The sequence below is a fragment of the Amborella trichopoda genome, chromosome 7 (genome assembly GCF_054954075.1).
Source record: "Amborella trichopoda isolate Santa Cruz 75 chromosome 7, AtrichopodaSantaCruz75HAP2 v2.0, whole genome shotgun sequence".
In the NCBI taxonomy this organism is placed as follows: Eukaryota; Viridiplantae; Streptophyta; class Magnoliopsida; order Amborellales; family Amborellaceae; genus Amborella; species Amborella trichopoda.
Window position 1 is genome coordinate 5,251,367 of NC_142342.1, and position 5,982 is coordinate 5,257,348.

At 36.1% G+C, this 5,982-nt stretch overlaps 1 pseudogene; it reads right to left on the minus strand.

Moving 5' to 3' along the window:
• Positions 1–3,900: 3,900 nt before the first annotated feature.
• Positions 3,901–5,460, minus strand: LOC148781203 (geraniol 8-hydroxylase pseudogene; annotated as a pseudogene).
• Positions 5,461–5,982: the final 522 nt, after the last annotated feature.

A 5,982-nucleotide genomic window follows, 5' to 3' on the forward strand; every position in this document is an offset into this window, starting at 1 on the left:
TTTTAGAGCGAGAGTATATAAACTTTTTAGAGAGAGAAACTATCTTAAAAGTTTTAGAGATAGAAAGTATTTCAAATTTTAAGTTTTTGAAAGAGTGTATTAAAATTTTAGAGAGACAAACTATCTCAAAATTTTAGAGAGAGAGATAGAGAGAATTTACATTTCCAAGAAAAAGATATTCTAGACAATCCAAACAAAGAATTTGCATTTTCTTGATTCCCACCAAATACGATCCAAAGAAGGATTTGACATTTCCAGGAAATCTCAATTCTAGGATTGAAAAGTCCAGAGATCCAAATGGGCCTTATTATATTAGATTTGCAATCAAATTCATAAATTTATATTATTAAGGGAGAATAAATAGGAGGATGAATTCGAATTCCTATTAACTTTTTTGGGCCCAATTTCCCCCAAGGTTTTATCTAAAGAGGAATGAGTAAGTATGGAATTCATAGATCTCTCTTCAAGTTCTATTCCCAATCTCTATTAACATTAAGCAAGTCCTCTATGTCTAATTCCAAGTAATCAATTTCCCTCTCAAAAGTGAAGGGAAACTAGAATTATCATCTCATATTTTCCTAAAAACAGTTATGTTAAAATGGCACTAATTATTTTTGTAACAAAGAATATTTGTCATATAAAATATTAAAAATTGTCTTTGATAGGAAACTCTTTTGTCATAAACTAAACATATTTTCATTGCATAAAAAAAAATAGTTTGTAAAGAAATGTGTAAATAGGACAAGACTGCAATCTAATGTGTATCTTAAAATTTTAAGAAAATTGGAAGGAAAAGATAATGACAGTAAGGAATTCAAAAACCGCCACCTATATTTCTTCTACTGTAATATATAGTTTGGCAATAATTATTTTTTTAAGGAAATAATATTTGCAATTAAGAAATTTTAATATTTTATCCCATATTAGATATCGTATAGATAAGTCTTTTTTAAGATAGTTGAAAGATACAATATTATCTATTTATTTTTAAAAGTTCAAAAACTATAATTAAAGGGATTGTATACTAGGAGACTATTTATCTTTGGTATAAAGAGGTCACAATTATTCTTAACCATTAGATGTCAAATTGGATTGTTTGAAGAGCATTATGAAGTTCGAAAAAAAAGAAGAAAAAAATGGAACTTTGAGTTTAGTCAATGACATTTTTACAACCATTTCATTTGAGATCTGATAAACAAGAGTGAATGTGACCTCCTTGTACCAAAAGTAAATAGTACATTTCTATAATTAAAATATTACAAGTACTGTGAACTTTAGAGAAACAATTATATGAGGACTACGCATTATAAAAAAACAATAGCTACATCTCAAAAATCCCCTAAAAAGGCGCATTTTGTAACACTTGATCTAGATCGCTCATTCAAGTGTTCACAGATTTGCCATATCTACACCATTTTTTAAAGGAAAATATCTATATGATGTGTCAATCATATATTATAAAGGCTGAACCAGATCAATTGATTAGTACTTTGGTTGGTTTGGTCCAAAACAAAAGTTTAATTTAGTAAACAATTAATGTTGGATCAATTTTGGCCTGTTGGACGGCCTAGTTCTGATAGTGTTGATCTGAGTACTCGGCCCATACCCGATTCGAATACTCGACTCAAGTAGTGCTAAGTACTGTAGCAGCCAAAAAATGGTTAAAAAATATAAAAAAAGTGCACAAAAATAAGAATTGTATGTATAAAGTAAGATTAAGCAAAATGCATCAAAATGAGGTTAGAAAAGTAGTAAAAAAAATAGATTTTAAAAACTCAAATTATGTCGGGGGGAATTTTTAAAATAATCTAAAAGAGATAGAAAAATGTAAAAACAAGTATTTATGGCCACAATACCTTCTAATCTTTGTCAAAATGATCGAAACATTAAAAATCATATTACAAATATATATATATATATATATATATATTTATGATTGTCTTGATTTTTTTTTAATATCCCCCTAGTGGAACACCCAAGTACTCAGGCCAAAGCTTATTGATCAAGTTATTGATCATCTTGTCAAATTTATTGATCAATACCAGCTTGCTAGTTTATCTGTCTAGGCATGGGTGTTCCTATTTGGGCATCTGGTTTGGGCTACTAGATTCATGGGCTCATGAACGCACACCTTTGGCTGATTTGATTCGATGGAGGGATAAAATGTGGCTCTTTCCATTGTTCAAGCAAGGTTGGTTCGCTTAGCCCACCTTTTTGTAGGCTATATATTTACTTATGTAACTTTCTTAATTGCCTCTACATCGGGCAAATTTGTTTAATTTTTTGAAAAAACAGAGAGGTGGCATCTTCCTATATCAGCCACAATTTCATTTGTTTCAATGGAGAAGGGGAGATCCACCTTCTTAATATTTCTACATCTAGAATCCGACCTGTATCATTGGGAATAATAGAAACTTCATATGGCAAGGAAAAGTCTAATTCAGAGGGAGAGGAAGAGGCAAAAATTGGAGTAGAAATATCATTTGATTTGTCGATCCTTAAAGAAAGAAATAAACAAAACTCCCTCGTTGTATGACAAATGGAAAATTCATAGAAATTTGCAATCCCCACCATGTAATAGTGCACTTATACGTCTTCTTCCACATTGTTGTTCGATAGGAAGACCTAGAGCTAACTATCGAGACTTTGGGTTATACGGACACGTATTCCGCGAGATGGTTCATGCATGTTTATTGCCGAGGGCAACAAGATCGAGCTGGTAAGGAAAAAAAAAAAGATCCTTCAAATTTTTATAAATCTCTATGATCATAGAAGGACTGAGTCCCTTTACCATCATGTATAAATGGGTTATACTATTTATATAGATATGGGAGGGGGCACATACAATCCTTATTCGTACGTTAGTAGTACTCACTTTTTAGTGCGGGGTAGAGCAGTTTGGTAGCTCGCAAGGCTCATTACCTTGAGGTCACGAGTTCAAATCCTATCTCCACAAGATAATTTTTTTTGTAAAAAAATTCTTTTTAGAAATTACTTTCTCACCTAAATTTGACACCCCTTAATTAATGAGCATTTTTTGTTTGGGGATGGAGGGAAGATATAAACACTATACCGTATTGGATATACTAATTCGATCTTAATTCTTAGAGAATATAATCTTTAACATGGAGATAATGAATATGAAAAATAAAAATAAAAAAAATGAAAACTAGAAATAATAATTATATTGGAAAAATATTTGGACCGTTAGTTACAATTGTTTTTAAATGGACCACTTATTTGCATCCATCTTTAAGATGGATGCTTTATATTTTTGGACCGCATATTGTAGAAATGTGGTCCAACCCGTATGAAACAATTTTCTATTTACGAATGCTAGACATCACTAAGTCATAAAATATTGAGTTATTTATGTGCGGACTTTAAAATTTTAGGTAAAATATGAAATGCTCCACTTATATGTGAAAATTACAAAAAAGGTCGGTAAACCTTTTCACTTATTTTTTCCTACCCCTCAGTCAACCCGATTTTTTTTTTTAATTTTTTTCTTTTCGTTAGTAGGACAGTGCCCTAAACTTTAAGGCATTGGCCTACTAACGAAAAAACAAAATAAAAATAAATAAAAAATAGGATTGATTGAGGGGCAATTTTGAAAAACATAAGCTAAAATGGTTGGTCAACTTTATAATTTTTGTATATAAGTGGAGTATCTCGTATTATACCTAAAATTTTAAGGTCCGTATGTTAGGCACTCAAAAATATTTTACAAATGCTGGAGATTAAAGTCGTAGAATCCTTCATTAACAATCAAAAACAGGAATAGCATACTTCTCCAAGAAGTTGCATTAAAACCAAATACCTTACAAACAAATCATTATGTCATAAAATCCTTAGAACAAGATCACCTGATATAATTGGAAATCCTGTATGCACTGCTATCTAATTTTTTTTTATGGGGATGGCTTCTAATGGGACTTTTTTATGCATTGTCAGCCAGAACTTTTCACTCATATCCATGTCTTCTGGTTTACACCCAAGGGGATGATCCCAGTCGAAGGAGTGCAGCAGAGAAGCAAGCATCAGCTGCACCATGCGCTCTGCAAGAGGCAGGCCAGGGCAAATCCTCCTGCATCCTCCAAATGGAATAAAACTGAAATCTCTCCCCTTGAAATCAACATCGGACCCCATGAATCTCTCCGGCGAAAAGGTCGTCGGGTTCTCCCAAGTACGAGCTTCTCTAGAGATTGCCCAGTAGTTTATCACCACTGTTGAGTCCTTCGGTATGACAAATTCGGCTATTTCTACGGTGGCGTTGGCCATGTGAGGGAGGAGAAGCGGCACGGGTGGGTGCAACCGCAGAGTTTCTTTTATAACTGCTCGCAGGTAAGGGAGCCGATCCATGTCCGCCTCTTTGACTGCACGCCCATGCCCCACTTTCTCTCAAAGCTCCTGCTTAACAGTGGTCATCTTCTCAGCGTTGTGTAGCAATTCCGCCATTGCCCATTCCACTGCTACAGTTGTTGTACCAGTCCCTCCCAAATAGAGTTCCTGGTAATGACCGAATCAGAATTACAACACTTTGAGAATTTATTAGGGAAAAAGGAAAAATTAAGAGGGGAAAAGATGTTACCAAGATCAGAGCCAAGATCTCTGCACGACTGAACTTGGACGTCGCCGCATGTTGGCCACCCGCTCTCTCTGAACCTCGAACGATTGTCGATCTTTTCGTTAAATATTCGATGTAACTTCTCGATGCAGCCAGCAGCATGGCGCTGAATCCCCTTAGGATCGAAGGGCCTAAGCAGTGGGAAGTAGGTTGCGATGTTAGGCCGTGTGATCAACTCGCTGAGCGAAGATAAGAGCTCCTCGAGCTCTTTTGCAGACTCGGACTCGGGATCAATCATGTCCACCGAGAAGATCACGTTGGATAAGAGATTAAGGGCAGTAAGGAAAGTAACTCGACCTATGGCCACTGCTCGCGTTGCTGCACAGTCCTTTTCTATGAGGCCGACCATTTGTTGCACTTTTTGGTGGCGGAGGACTTCCAGAGACTTAAGCCGTTGGTTCGTGAAGAGCTGGATCTTGCACACACGGCGGAGGTTGCGCCAGAGGGGGCTGATCTGGGCCAAAGTGAGAGAACACTGGTCATGAGACTCGACCTTGAGGGCTTCGGGTACGACGCGGCCAGCGAGTGCAAGGTCGTTTTTCTGAAACACCTCGTTCGCCATGTCGGAAGAGGAGACGACAACCACCATCTGGAGTCCGAGCTGAAGGGTCATGAGGGGGCCATGGATCTTGGCCATGGTCGCGAGGGCTGCATGGGGTCGGTTTCCCAACTCTAAGAGGCTTCCGAGCAAGGGGAGGCCTTTCGGACCAGGAGGAAGCTTGGGGGTTTTCCTGGTTGTGAAACTGCCTGCACATACCACAATGGTATAGAGGCAAATCAACATGGACATCAGCCATGTCAGAGAAGGCCATTCCATCCTCTCTCTCTCTCTCTCTATCTCTATCTCTGGTGTTCACCTCCTCTGCAATTTATCGGCCTTCTGTCCACCTCTAGTTCGATATTTATAATTGAGTGATTTACGGAGGAACCCTAAAATTTTAGGTCAAATAGGAAATGCTTAATTTATATAGAAATTACAAAAAAGGTCAGTTAACTCTTTCTTTTTCTTTTTTTTTCCAAAATAGTCCTTCGGTCAACCCAAATTTTGATTTTTCCTTTATTTTGTTTAGTTTTTTCATTAGTAGGGCAGTGCCCCAATCTTTAAGGCACTGCTCTACTAATGAAAAAACTAACGAAAATCAAAATTCAGATTATCTGAAAGGCAATTTTGAAAAAAAAAAGAAAAAAAAGTGAGTTGACCGACTTTATTTATAATTTCGTCATATAAGTGGATATTTCACATTACCTAAAATTTTAAAATCAATACATAAAGGGAAAGTCTATAATGAGATCATTTACCTTTAGTAAAAGGTGGTCACAATTAACCTTGACCATTGAATGTGAAATTGGGTGGC